Source organism: Loxodonta africana, chromosome 3, assembly GCF_030014295.1.
Source record: "Loxodonta africana isolate mLoxAfr1 chromosome 3, mLoxAfr1.hap2, whole genome shotgun sequence".
Classification (NCBI taxonomy): domain Eukaryota; kingdom Metazoa; phylum Chordata; class Mammalia; order Proboscidea; family Elephantidae; genus Loxodonta; species Loxodonta africana.
The window spans coordinates 102,386,433-102,399,568 of record NC_087344.1 but is presented as its reverse complement, the minus strand read 5'-3'; the positions used below and the strand labels follow the sequence as shown (position 1 = coordinate 102,399,568).

General features: G+C 43.4%; 1 protein-coding gene across 2 annotated transcripts in view; it reads left to right on the top strand.

The window, feature by feature from the left end:
* KANK4 (KN motif and ankyrin repeat domains 4) overlaps positions 1–13,136 on the top strand; it is a 99,822-nt gene that overhangs the window by 30,739 nt on the left and 55,947 nt on the right. The window lies entirely within an intron of this gene.

The following is a 13,136-nucleotide window of genomic DNA, read 5'->3' as shown; positions in this document are numbered from 1 at the left end:
TTTCCAGTGGAAATTCTGACAGAGTGCCAGGTCTACAAAGAGTACTTTTGGTAGAATTGATATCTGTTTAACTTGACTGCCGCTATCTGGTTAAATAGCAATCACCTCAAGACTCCTTGGAACTTTCAAAGATTATTTGAAAAGTAATTGTGTTTTATTGATCAAATAATGTTAATTAGCGACGGCACTGGGTTTTTTTTTTTTTAATGTTAATTAGAAAGCTGCTGCATTTTTTAGCCAATTTCTCGGCAAATAAATTTATCTTATTTGTAGGCCTATTGTATCCCCGAAAAATGTTGTTTATGCTTTAATAATCCTCTGATACTTAGTGAACATGGCTGATGGAATTTAATGTTAGACACATTCCTTTACTAAACTCTTGGATCTGGTTCCTTCGTTTTCTATTTAGACTCACTGGCAACTTGTTTCATAGGTGGTTACAGAAATAAACCCAAAAGGCAGAGAACACTGATTAAGCTTGGGTTCTGGAACCAACAAACCTCAATTTGAATTCCAGCCCTACCACTTACTAGCTTTGTGCCTCTGAGTAAGTTTCTGGACCTGTCATCTGTGAAAAAGATTTTTTTTTTTTTTACTTAATATGGTCACTGTGAAATTAAATAAGTTAACATAACATAAAACAGTGTCTAGCTAACAGTGATAATAATTATTATTATAACAATATAAATATTCACCATTATTATTGTTATTATTAAGCCTCAGTTTTCTGATCTGTAAAATGGGTGTGACAGGGAATAAAACTGTTAATTTGTAAGTTTTCAAAAATTATTTGCCTGTGGAGCCTTCTGAGGAATTTCCTTCTAAGAAAATTTTTGGCATAGCTTGGAGGGCATAGCTTTTGGCATAGCTTGTCCCTCCATTGTTATGCAGAGAAAACCAAACCAGACCAAACCTTCAGGACCCTGTAGGACACAGTAGAGCTGCCCCACAGGATTTCCAAGGAGCAGTTGGTAAATATAAACTGCCAGCCTTTTGGTTAGCAGCCAAACTGTTCAACCACTGCACCCCAGGGGCTGATACTGAGATTCCTGGTAAAGAGGGTAGAGAGAGACTGACAGAGGTTATGTAAGTAGACGGCAGAAAGGAGGGAGGTGAGCGAGTGAAGAACCGAGCAGAAGAGTTTGCATAAGGGATGCTGGGGAACAGAATGGATGCTTCTGGAACAGCTGCTTTGCTGGAAATAGATACTGAGAATAACAGAGATAGGAAAGAAAATAATTTTAAGACTTTGCTTTGTGTTAAGAATGCACTTCCTCTCTGGTGTTTTCTCTAGAGACTGCAGTGAAGGTTTGGATTACTTCCAATTAATTTTTTTCTACTTAACTGCCGTTTCTTTGAACACAATGCTGAACTTAGACGGGGCCATGAGGCAACCATCTTTTTCTCGGTGACAGGAATCGTGCCAGTACTACCCAGGCGTTGAGTGAGGACGGTAAAGAACTTAGCACACAGTCAGTGCGTAATTGATGTTGGCAACCATCTTTATTGCTGTGCATCATACTTCCTCTGTAGCCAGAGTCTGCAAACAAAGGTCACCAGTGGGAGTATAAGCAGCTCTCTGGCACTCTTTACTACAATAAAAAAAAAACCCATTATTCGCATTTAAACTGGAAACACCAGCCACTTATTTTTAAAGAAGCCATGATTTCCATATCCTCCAATATCACACTACAGACCAGTGCCATCAGCATGAGGTCTGTAAAGGAAAGCACTGGATAGAGGTCTAGAAAGCACTATCTGACCTTGGCTCTGCTGTATGATATGGGTAAGTCATAGAGCCTCAATTTTCCCTTTTGCAAATAAGGATGTCTGTGGTCCTTTTTGTTTGTGTTTCTGTGATCCCAGCAGTGGGTGATCAGCAGGACTGACTGAGCACTCATCACCTGCAAGGTCCCAGGCAAGTGCCATAAAGGATACCTAGAAGAATGACAGAAAACCCCCATTGCTGTTGAGTCGGTTCTGAGGGACTTTAATTTAAAGAGCCCCATAATCTGGTTTAGGAGAAGAGATATGTGGAGAGTTACCTAATAAAAGTCTGCCTATGCTACGTTATAGGAGCCCTGGTGGCACAGCAGCTAAGCGCTCAGCTACTAACAGGAAGGTTGGTTGATGGTTCAAACCCACCAGCAGCTCCACAGGAGAAAGATGTGGCAGTTTGCTTCCATAAAGATTTACAGCCTTGGAAACCCTATGGGGCATTTCTGCTGTGTCCTAGAGGGTTGCTATGAGTCGGAATCGACTCAACAGCAATGGGTTTGGGTTTTTTTCTTTTGTTTTGTTTTATGCTGCCTTCCGAATGCTCAACCATTGTGTGACGCCTTTGAGCTGCTGACGGGGTGACAAAAACATGAGATGAGATGAGAATTTCAGCAGTGCTTTTTCTTAATAACTTAACCCACATTAAAACAAAACAGAACTCAAGCAACAACAGTATGCATAACTTTCATCAGTACTGCCAGGTGGTATACTGATGAATCTCATTTCCTCGAAGGAAAAGCTGACAAAAGTTCATATACCCCTTCTCCCTCACCTCCACCTCCCTCCCCCACCAACAAAAAAAAATAACAGTTGCCGTTGAGTTGATTTTGATTCTTGGTGACCCACGTGTGTCAGAGTAGAACTGTGCTCCATAGGGTTTTCAATGGCTGTGACCTTTCAGAAGTAGATCTTCAAGCCTTTCTTCTGAAGTTCCTCTGGGTGGATTTGAACTGCCGACGACGTTAGGGTTAGTAGCTGAGCACTTAATCATTTACGCCTCAAAGGAGCTCTGAAGTTCATATTGACCTTCCTGTACCAGCATCTACCTCTCTCACTTCCTGTCTCTGCTTTACCTCTGGACTGATTCTTGCCCTTCCTTTAGCCAGCACACTATTGGGGCTGAATGTCCACCATCCTTGTTTGACCCACATCAAACATACCCACGCTCCTCTTCAGTCTGAACTTGCTAGAGGGCCAGGCGGGACATTGCGAAATAATAATAATAAAAGCCTTTTAACTTGCCTGCAAAATCTGGAAACCTCCCTGGCTCCACCCAGGTGTCTGGGGATCACTTATCAGGCTCAGTTTGGTTTAACTGACTTCCCTGAATGTGCAGGCTGTGCATATTTGAGCCAAGAAAAATCTCCCTCCCAACCCAGAAGGCAGATGCCACAGCCCACGCAGGCCCTAAACTGTCTGCACCTGCAACCTATAGTGTGAACCCAGGGTGATGCCTGTGAAGGCTTCTGCTGGATTCTGACCAGGGACAGTGATGTTTGGGGTGGGAGCTGCTGGTGCAGGGGCGCCCCGCTGTGGAAGGCGTGTCTCTGCCTACTCTTAAGTTGCTTTCACTGAAGTGGCTCAGAAGGGAAGAGGTGGGGCTGAATTCCTGGGAAATGTTTACTTCGGGTTGTGGCTGCCGGGCTCTTTTGACTGTGGCCCAGTTTGGCGGAGCAAAAAAACCTTGTGGCCCACCGAAGAGAAAAATAATCAATATAGGAATGCAACAAATACTAAGGACAAAATAAGCAATAGTAACTCCTAAAGGTAACTCTATGAGTAATATACATTGATAGAAGGATAGAAGCAATTAAAAACCAAGACAATGCTGATGCTGCAGTATAGCAGCCAAGCTTCGTAGTTGCAAACAACAGAAACCATTCTAGCAAGCTTGCGTAGAAAAGGAATTTACTAAAGAATATTGAGTAGCTGAATGCCACTCCACCACCCTCACCAGAATCACTTGCCGGCTACTGCTGTTGTTAGTTGCCACCGAGTCAGCATCTGGCTCGTGAAGACCCCACACACAATAGAACTAAATGTTGCGTGGTCCTGCACCATCCCCGTGATTGGTGTGAATCAGACCATTGTGATCCATACGGTATTCACTGGCTGATTTTCAGAAGTAATCACCAGGCCTTTCTTCCTAGGCCATCTTAGTTGGGAAGCTCCAGTGAAACCTGTTCAGCGGGTGGTCTGGCACTTGAACCTGCGCCGCCCTCATGGAAGATGAGAATTCTACCACTGCATCATCACTGGCCCTCCAATTGCCTGCAGCCCTTCCTTTTCCACGGCACTTTCTTCCAATTTGAAGTCTTGCATGGGAGCATCTGCCTACCGAACCTGGGTCCTGTGACTGGGCCCTAGCTGTGATAGAGGCAGGCACTGGGAATTCCCGTTTAACCTTGGGAAGAACAGGACTTCTAAGGAGGGAAATAACCCAAGCATAGGAAGGATGTTCATAAAGGTGCTGAGTAGCCAAAAGAAGCACGACAAATGTCCTCTGCACTAATAACAAAGTGCCCTTCCTGAGGATTGTGGGGCTTCCAGCTCTTGGTGTGGGTATTACACAGAATTCTGCAGTGCTGTGTAGTTGATGGATGGAGGTCACCCTCTTTAAAGAACAGCGGGTTGATGTTCTTAGTGGACTCTTGCGGCGAACTAATTTTTGTTTATTAATGCCAAGGTTTATTGACCCTCAATAACTCACTGAATATGTTCCTGGTAAAAATGAAATTCCATTAACTGTGTCATTTACCTGTAAGAACTAAAGAAAATACATGTATTTGGGATCCATTTATGACTCTTTGTGAAATGCTTGCCCTCCACCCGTGGGCCAGGGATTACTTGGAGAATTTTAGATTTAAAGAATTGAGACTGTGGCCTTTTGTTCTAGAGAACCCCACATCTGGTACCAATTGTATGATGTGGAAACCTCAGAATCCCACTGTTCTTTCCTTAACTATGAGGATATAACAAGTCCCCACTTCTGTGTTCAGTTCTGACACCAGTCACCCATGCAGCACTTCTTTCTCCTACCCAGCCACCTGGAGACAGGTCAGAGCTCACAAGTTAAAAGGACACCATCCCTCAGACTGCCAGATGGGCAGATGCTTGGGAGCCCACATGACACCTTCACTTTTAACCTGCTGGCATCAGAGTCAGGGTTTTCCTCTACTCCTTTAGGATGCTGGCTGCAAGCTCAGGAATCCCTCACTTCTGACATGCTGACTCCCACTGCTTCTTTGGGTTTGATAATTCAGTGGAACAACTCACAGAACTCACGGAAAATGCTAAACTTACAATTATAGCTTTGTGATAGCAAAAAAGGAGCCTGGTGGCACAGTGGTTAAGTGCTTAGCTGCTAACTGGTAGTTCAAACCCACCAGCCACTCAATGGGAGAAAGATGTGGCAGTTTGCTTCCGTAAAGATTTGCAGCCTTAGAAACCCTATGGGGGCATTTCTGCTGTGTTCTGTGTGGTCACTATGAGTCAGAATCGACTTGACAACAATAGGTTTGGTGCGGTTTTGGTACAGGAAAAAAGGAAACAAAGAAAGAGGTACGTAGGATGAGGTCTGGGAGAGTTCCCAGTGTGGAGCTTCCATGTCCCAAAGGCTGTGCTGCCCTCTCATGTGCTTCTGTGTCCAAATCCTTCATCTGGGCCTCACTGCATAATCACAATTGAGGCCTCATTGCATAGTCATGATTAGGGCCTCATTATATATGCATGATTGATTTAATTATACTCCCTCCCTCCCTGAGGTCAGCTGATATCAGGCTACCAAGTGGTCTTTGTGGCCTGGCCAGCCCCCCACTCATTTGTATAAATCCTCAGGTGTTGTTTAGATAACAAAGATACTTCTGTTACTGAAGAAATTCCAAGCTACCTCTCAGGAAACAAGGGCAAAGGCCACAGTACTTTGGGTAATTCTTTACCCCACAGAGACGCATAGTAGCAGGGCCATTTCTAGGGACTTGTTAAGAGACCCCTTTGCACTGCAAGGGACTGAGATGAGAAGGGCCTGGTTCCTGCCATCCAGGAGCTTTCAGTCCAGCAAGAGGCCTTAGATGATGACAAAGGGAGATGTCAGGACAAGTAGGTAAAATGAGACAGGTTTGTTAAGTTGCCCGGGATTTCAGTATATAGCAAAGCCAGCATTTGGACTCATCTCTGTCTGATTCCAAAGCTGATTTTTGCCGCGAGCTTGTCCAGCATGCTGAGAAATAGATCAACTGATCTCTTTGTGTATATCAGGTGATCCCAAACATATCCAGACAAAACTGAAACTTCTGAAGCCTTTCAGTGTTCACCACCTATTAAAGTGGAGATTTAAAACTCATATCTGATAAAGGACTTTGTCATGGATTGAATTATGTTCCCCCCAAAATGTGTGTATCACTTTGGTTAGGCCATGATTCCCAGTATTGTGTGGTTGTCCTCCATTTTGTGATTCTAGTTTTATGTTGAGAGGATTAGGGTGGGATTGTAACACTACCCTTACTCAGGTCACCACCCTGATCCAAGGTAAAGGGAGTTTCCCTGGGGTGTGTGGCCTGCACCACTTTTTATCTCCCAAGAGATGAAAGGGAAGCAAGCAGAGAGTTGGACACCTCATACCACCAAGAGAGCAACACTGGAAGCAGAGTGCATCCTTTGGACCTGGGATCCCTGCACTTGAGAAGCTCCTCAACTAGAGGAAGTTTGAGGACAAGGAATCTTCCTCCAAAGCTGACACAGAGAGAAAGCCTTCTCCTGGAGCCAACGCCCTGAATTTGGACTTGTACCCTACTAGGCTGTGAGAAAATAAATTTCTCTTTGTTAAAGCCATCCAGTTGTGGTATTTCTGTTATGGCAAAACTAGATGACTAAGACAGACTTGTATTCAAAATATACAAAGAACTTTTAAAACTCAAAGATAAAAGAACAAACAACCCCTAATTACAAAATGGCAAAAGATCTGAATGGAACCTCACCAAAGAAGATATAGAGGTGCAAATAGCATATGAGAAGATGCTCGATATCATTTGTCATTAGGGAATTCCACCTTAAAATGAGATACCAATACACATCTACTAGAATGGCCAAAATCAAAATACTGACAATACCAAATGTTGATGAGGTTGGGGAGTAACAGGAACTCTAATTCATTGCTGTTGGAAATGCAAAATGGTACAGCCACTTTGGAAGACAGTTTGGCATTTTCTTACAAAGCTCAGCATAGACTTACCATATGATCCAACAATCATGCCCCTAGTATTTACGCAAATGAGTTGAAAACATGTCTACTCAAACACCTTCACCTGAATATTAATAGCAACTTTATTCACAATTGCCAAAAGTTGGAAGCAACCAAGATGTCCTTACAGTAGGTGAATGGCTAAACAAACTGTGGTACATCCATTCAGTGGACCACAGCCGTCAGTGTGGATTACACCTCCACATAAAGAAAATAACAATCCTCACAACTGGACCAATAAGCAACATTATGATAAATGGAGAAAAGATTGAAATTGTCAAGGATTTCATTCTACTTGGATCCACAATCAACACCCATGGAGCAGCAGTCGAGAAATCAAAAGACACATTGCACTGGGCAAGTCTGCTGTAAAATACCTCTTTAAAGTGTTAAAAAGTAAAGATGACACCTTGAAGACTAAGGTGTGCCTGATCCAAGCCATGGTGTTTTCAAACACCTCATAGGTGTTCGAAAGCTGGTCGATGAATAAGGAAGACTGAAGAAGAATTACACCTTTGAATTGTGGTGTTCATGAAGAATATTGAATATACCATGGACTGCCAAAAGAACAAACAAATCTGTTTTGGAAGAGGTACGATCAGAATGCTCCTTAGAAGCAAGGATGGCAGGACTACGTCTCACATACTTTGGACATATTGTCAGGAAGGATCAGTTCCTGGAGAAGGACATCATGCTTGGTAAAGTAAAGCGTCAGTGAAAAAGAGGGAGACCCTCAATGAGATGGATTGACACAGTGGCTGCCACAATGGGCTCAAGCATAACAACAATTGTGAGGATGGTGCAGGACCAAACAGTATTTCGTTCAGTTGTACATAGGGTTGTCATGCGTTGGAACTGACTCTATAGCACCTGATAACAACAACAACAAAAAAAATAAATGAGATATTAAATTACAGAAAGACATGGAGGAAACTTAAATGTATATTGCCAAGTGAAAGAAGAGCCAGTCTGAGAAACCTACATATGATTCCAACTATATGACACTGGAAAAAGCAAGAAATTAGAGACAATAAAAAGATCCGTGGTTGCCAGGGGCTCAGGGGAAGGATGAATAAGTAAAGCACAGAGCATTTTTAAGGGCAGTAAAATTATTTTGCTTGACACTGTCGTGGTGTATGCATAACATTATACGTTTGTTAAAACCCAAAGAACTGAACAACACAAAGAGTAAACTCTAATGTGATTTATGGACTTCAGGTAATAATGATGTGTCAATATTACTGATTCATCCGTTATAACAAATGTACCACATAGGATTCAGGGGGAGGTGGGCATATGGGAGCTCTTTGTACTTTCTGTACAATTGTTCTGTAAACCTAAAACTTCTCTAAAAAATTAAGCACATTAAAAATATCCACTCGTCTGGACGAAGACAATAAAGAAATAGGCGGACATGAAAATAGTTGAACTGAGGTGGTAGAATTATGGTGCATTCTCACTTCTTTTTTTGTTTGTTTCAAGTAACTTATTATTTTGTTTCCTAAGAATACATAATTATAGTGATGATTTTTGGACCAAGAAAAAAAATCACATGTAGTTGTGACCTTTTCCATTGTCGTGGGTTGAGTTATGTCCCCCCCCAAATTTGTGTATTAGCTCGGTTAGACCATGATTCCCAGTATTGTGTGGTTGTCCTCTATTTTATGGTTGTAGTTTTATGTTAAAGAGGATTAGGGTGGGATTGTAACACCCTTACCAGGTCACATCCCTGATCCAATATAGAGGAAGTTTCCCTAGGGTGTGGCCTTCACCACCTTTTATCAAAGGAAAGGGAAGTAAGCAGAGAGTTGGGGACCTCATATCACCAAGAAGGCAGCACCAGGAGCAGAGCACATCCTTTGGACCTGAGGTTCCTGTGCTGAGATGCTCCAGACAAGGGAAGACTGATGACAAGAACCTTCCTCCAGAGCCGACAGAGAGAGAAGGGCTTCCCCTGGAACCGGCGCCCTGAATTCGAACTTCTAGCCTTCTAGAGAGTAAACTTCTCTCTGTTAAAGCCATCCACTTGCAGTATTTCTGTTATAGCAGCACTAGATGGCTAGGACATCCATCTTCTTAGCTTTTATCATTTTACTTTGTTTTATTTGATTTTTGGATTCCCTCTGCACATGTGCAAACTAAATCAAGCCACGGAACTCACAGTGTGTCAGGAGATATCCGTCACGTGCTGGGAGAAATTGCCCCAGTCTGAAGTTCCTCTGTTGGCTACAACTGCTCCAACTCGGCTGCAGCCTCCTAGGGTGGATAGTGTGCTTTCCTCATCACATCCTTATCAGCAATGAGAATCCTTCTTTAAAAAAAAATTTTTTTTCTAACTTTGATAAAACAGTCTGTAGGAAACCCTGGTAGTGGTTAACCACTATGGCTGCTAACTAAAAGGTTGGCAATTCGAATCCACCAGGCGCTCCTTGGAAACTCTATAGGGCAGTTCTATTCTGTTCTGTAGGGCCGCTATGAGTCAGAATCTATTCGACGGCAATGGGTTTGGTCTTTGGGTTTTTATTGTATAATGGTTAAGAGCAGCACATTAGCATCAGAAGAACATGGACTCGAGTCTTGGAATTGATAGTCTCAGTTCCTGGGTGACTGCTCTGAACCTCAGCCTTATCCTTGGATTATAGAAATGAAAATGCTACTTTATACCTACTTTGGCAGGTTGTTGCTGTTGTTAGTTGCCGTTGAGTTGACTCCCACTCATGGTGACCTTCCCTAGAACAGAAGAAAGGCTGCTCATTCCTTCGTGATCGTTGGTACGTTTGAGTTCATTGTTGTGACTATTGTGTCAGTTCCTCTCACTGAGGGTTTCCCTAATTTTTCTTGACCCTCTACTTCACCAAATATGATGTCCTTTTCTAGCAATTGTTTTTTCCTGATGACATGTCCAAAGTAAGCAAGACAAAGTCTCGCCATCCTAGCTTCTAAGGAGCATTCTGGTTGTATCTCTTATAAGACTGATTTGTTCATCCTTCTGTCAGTTCAGTGTATTCAATACTCTTTTGGTTTTCTAACTCAAACCACAATGCGAATGCTTTAATTCTTCCTCTGTCTTCCTTTTTCATTATCCAGCTTTCATATGTGTGTGAGGTAATTGAAAAGACCATTGCTTGGGTAAGGTGCACTGTAGGATTGTTGTGGGAATTAAATTAGGTAGTGTTTACAGTGGACCTAGAGTATTTAGACATTATAGGGCAAATAAAGAGTATGTTCCAGTGTTTATCTTACATCTCTTTGATTATTAATTAGTGAGTGTTATGGGTTGAATTGTGTCCCCCTAAAATGAGTGTCAACTTGGCTAGGCCACGGTTCTCCGTATTGTGTGATTGTTCACCATTTTGTCATCTGATGTGATTTTCCTATGTGTTGTAAATCCTACCTCTAAAATGAAGCAGGATTAGAGGCAGTTAGGTTAATGATGCAGGACTCAATCTACAAGATTAAGTTGTCTCTGGAGTCGATCTCTTTTGAGATATAAAAGAAAGAAGCAAGCGGAGAGACAGGGGACCTTATTACCACCAAGCAACAAGAGTCAGAAGTACACGTACTTTGGACCTGAGATCCTTGCGCTAAAAAGCTCCTAGAGCAAGGGAAGACTGGTGACGACGACCTGCCCCCAGAACCGACAGAGAGAGAAAGGCTTCTCCTGGAGCTGGCACCCTGAATTCATACTTCTAGCCTCCTAAACTCTGAGAGAATAAACTTCTGTTTTTTAAAGCCATCCATTTGTGGTATTTCTGTTACAGCAGCACTAGCTGACTAAAATAGTGAGGTGAAACATTTTTCAAATATTTGCCATTTGTACTTCTTCTCTAATGAATTGCTCTTCACTCCCCATCCTCATTAGTTTATTGGAATCTTGCCTTTACAATACACTGAAGTCAGGGACAAAGAGTTCTGGAAGGGTCTAAATGAAGGGAGAGATGTGAAGTAGAGGTCTTTCCCCTACAACCCTGACGCCTTTCTTTTTCTCCAGGGAGCATTTTTCACTGGTTAGTACAGCTCCTCTCTCCCTGCAATTGGTCTTGTTTCCTCCCTCAGAAAATTTCGTCTGCTTTACAGAGTCAATCTTTAGAATAGCTGATTTTCCTTCCGAATTGCTATACCCCCAGGTCTCACACGTATGATTTCTTTCTCTGTTGATTTAAGGTGAATTCCGTCAGAATGACTGGAGCCACAGCCAGTGTACCCCGACAGGATCTGTTTGGGTCACGCTGTGTGCCTAACAAGCGAGCCCCTCCTCAGCACTGTGTAATTGTACAGACTGCCAAATTGCTGACCTTCCTGAGTAAAGTGCAAAAGCCTAAGGGACCGCTTAGATAAAGGGTACATTCTTCAGATAGTTCAATCTCTTTTCCCTTCTTGCCTAGCCCCCATCTTGCCTGATTTGGGTGGTTAGCCTTTTTTCTATCACAGGGCAGAAGAAACTTGAGCCATAGAAGTTGAGGGTTTCTGGATTGCATACGGAGTTAAGCTCCCCTTCAGCCAAATGCTTCTGTTAAAGAAGTTCTTGTGGATAAATGTGTTTGGTCTAGGGTATTCTCCTGGTGGCTTGGTGGTAGCATGAAGTCGAATATTAGCCTTCAAACATGTCTGAGTGAGACACGTGGGTGGGGGCAAGCTGGTGTCCCAGACATGGCAAGGGCCAGAGACAGAAGAGGAGACCCCCAGAAAGAAGCACAGATTCCCCTAGAGAAAGTCACTGGAGCTTCCCATGAAGATCTTCCCTCAAGGGGGATCACTGCCTCCTGGGCAGCACTACCACTGAAGCACGTATCCTGGTGTTTGTGTGTCTCCTGCATTCACCTGCTTACCCAGTTTAGACTGTGTGGTTTAGCAGGAGGAGTATTCTTCTGGGAGACAGAAAACCTGGGTTTGGGTCTAGTCTCTGCCTTTTTTTAGCTTTGGGATCTTGGGAGCAAGCTTTATTTCCCCAACTGGGAAATGGAGGGTAATAGTCCCTGTTCTATGCACCCCCTTGCTTGACCATGGGGTGCACATGAGGTAATAACATGTGGGTGTCCTAACATATGGGTGTCCTGGGTAAGTTGTAAAGATGGAGAGCCGAACAATTTCATCTGCTCTTAAAAACATAGGCTTAGTGTCTGTCCCAGCATCTCATGTGGAGGCCAGAGAATTGAAAATGCTACTTCTTCCCAGAAGGAGGTCTGAAGACGTCAGAGAAACTCTTGATTCTGTGTGGCATAAGAGCCAAGCTGCTCAGTGGCACTGCTGGGGCTGGATTTCCTGCCTTTGTTCTGGTATCTTTTTTAATTTGATGAGAGGAGCCTGTCAGAAGAGCAGAGGTGCTCCCTGTGCATTTAAGAGGGTGTTTGGAGAGGCTACCTGTGTTTGAGCCATAGGTATTGTGGATAAATTCAGTCTTACAAATTTTATTGAGAGCCTCACCTCGATGTTAGGTCCCTGGGTGACACAAACTGTTTGCATGTGACTACTAACCTAAAGGTTGGCAATTCGAACTCACAGCAGTGCCACAGAACAAAGGCCTGGTGATCTGCTCTCATAAAGATTACAATCAAGAAAACCCTATGGAGCAGTTCTACTGTGTAACACATGGGGTCGCTATGAGTTGGAATCAATGGCAGTCGGTTTGGTTAGCCTTGATGCTGGTAGGAGAGACAGACAGACAGGCACCAATTAGAATACAGGGGACACACGCTGCAGAAGAGCGCAGACAGGAGCAGTGGAAGCAGGAAGGGGGCCGCTTCACTTGGACAGGAAGCTTGAGGGGAGGCCTGGAGGTCAGGCAGGAATTGGCCAGGCAGAGAAAGGGGAACAGTGTCCTCAGCAAAATGTTGGGGTCTTGCAGGAAAGGCACAGCTGTGGAACTAACGACCTCTCATCTCTTTGTCTTGGATAAGGAAGAATTTATGCTGAGAGAGGGAAAGAGAATGCTTCTTAGTCATTTAGACCAGAGGGGAAGGGTGGGTGGTTGGAAAGGCATAAAAACAAACAAACAGACCAACTGCCCGAGTCGACTCTGACTATGGCAACTCCATGTGTGTCTGGGTAGAATTGTGCTCCATAGGGATTTCAGTGGCTGACTCGTCAGAAGGAAATTGTCAGCTCTCTTCTGAGGCAC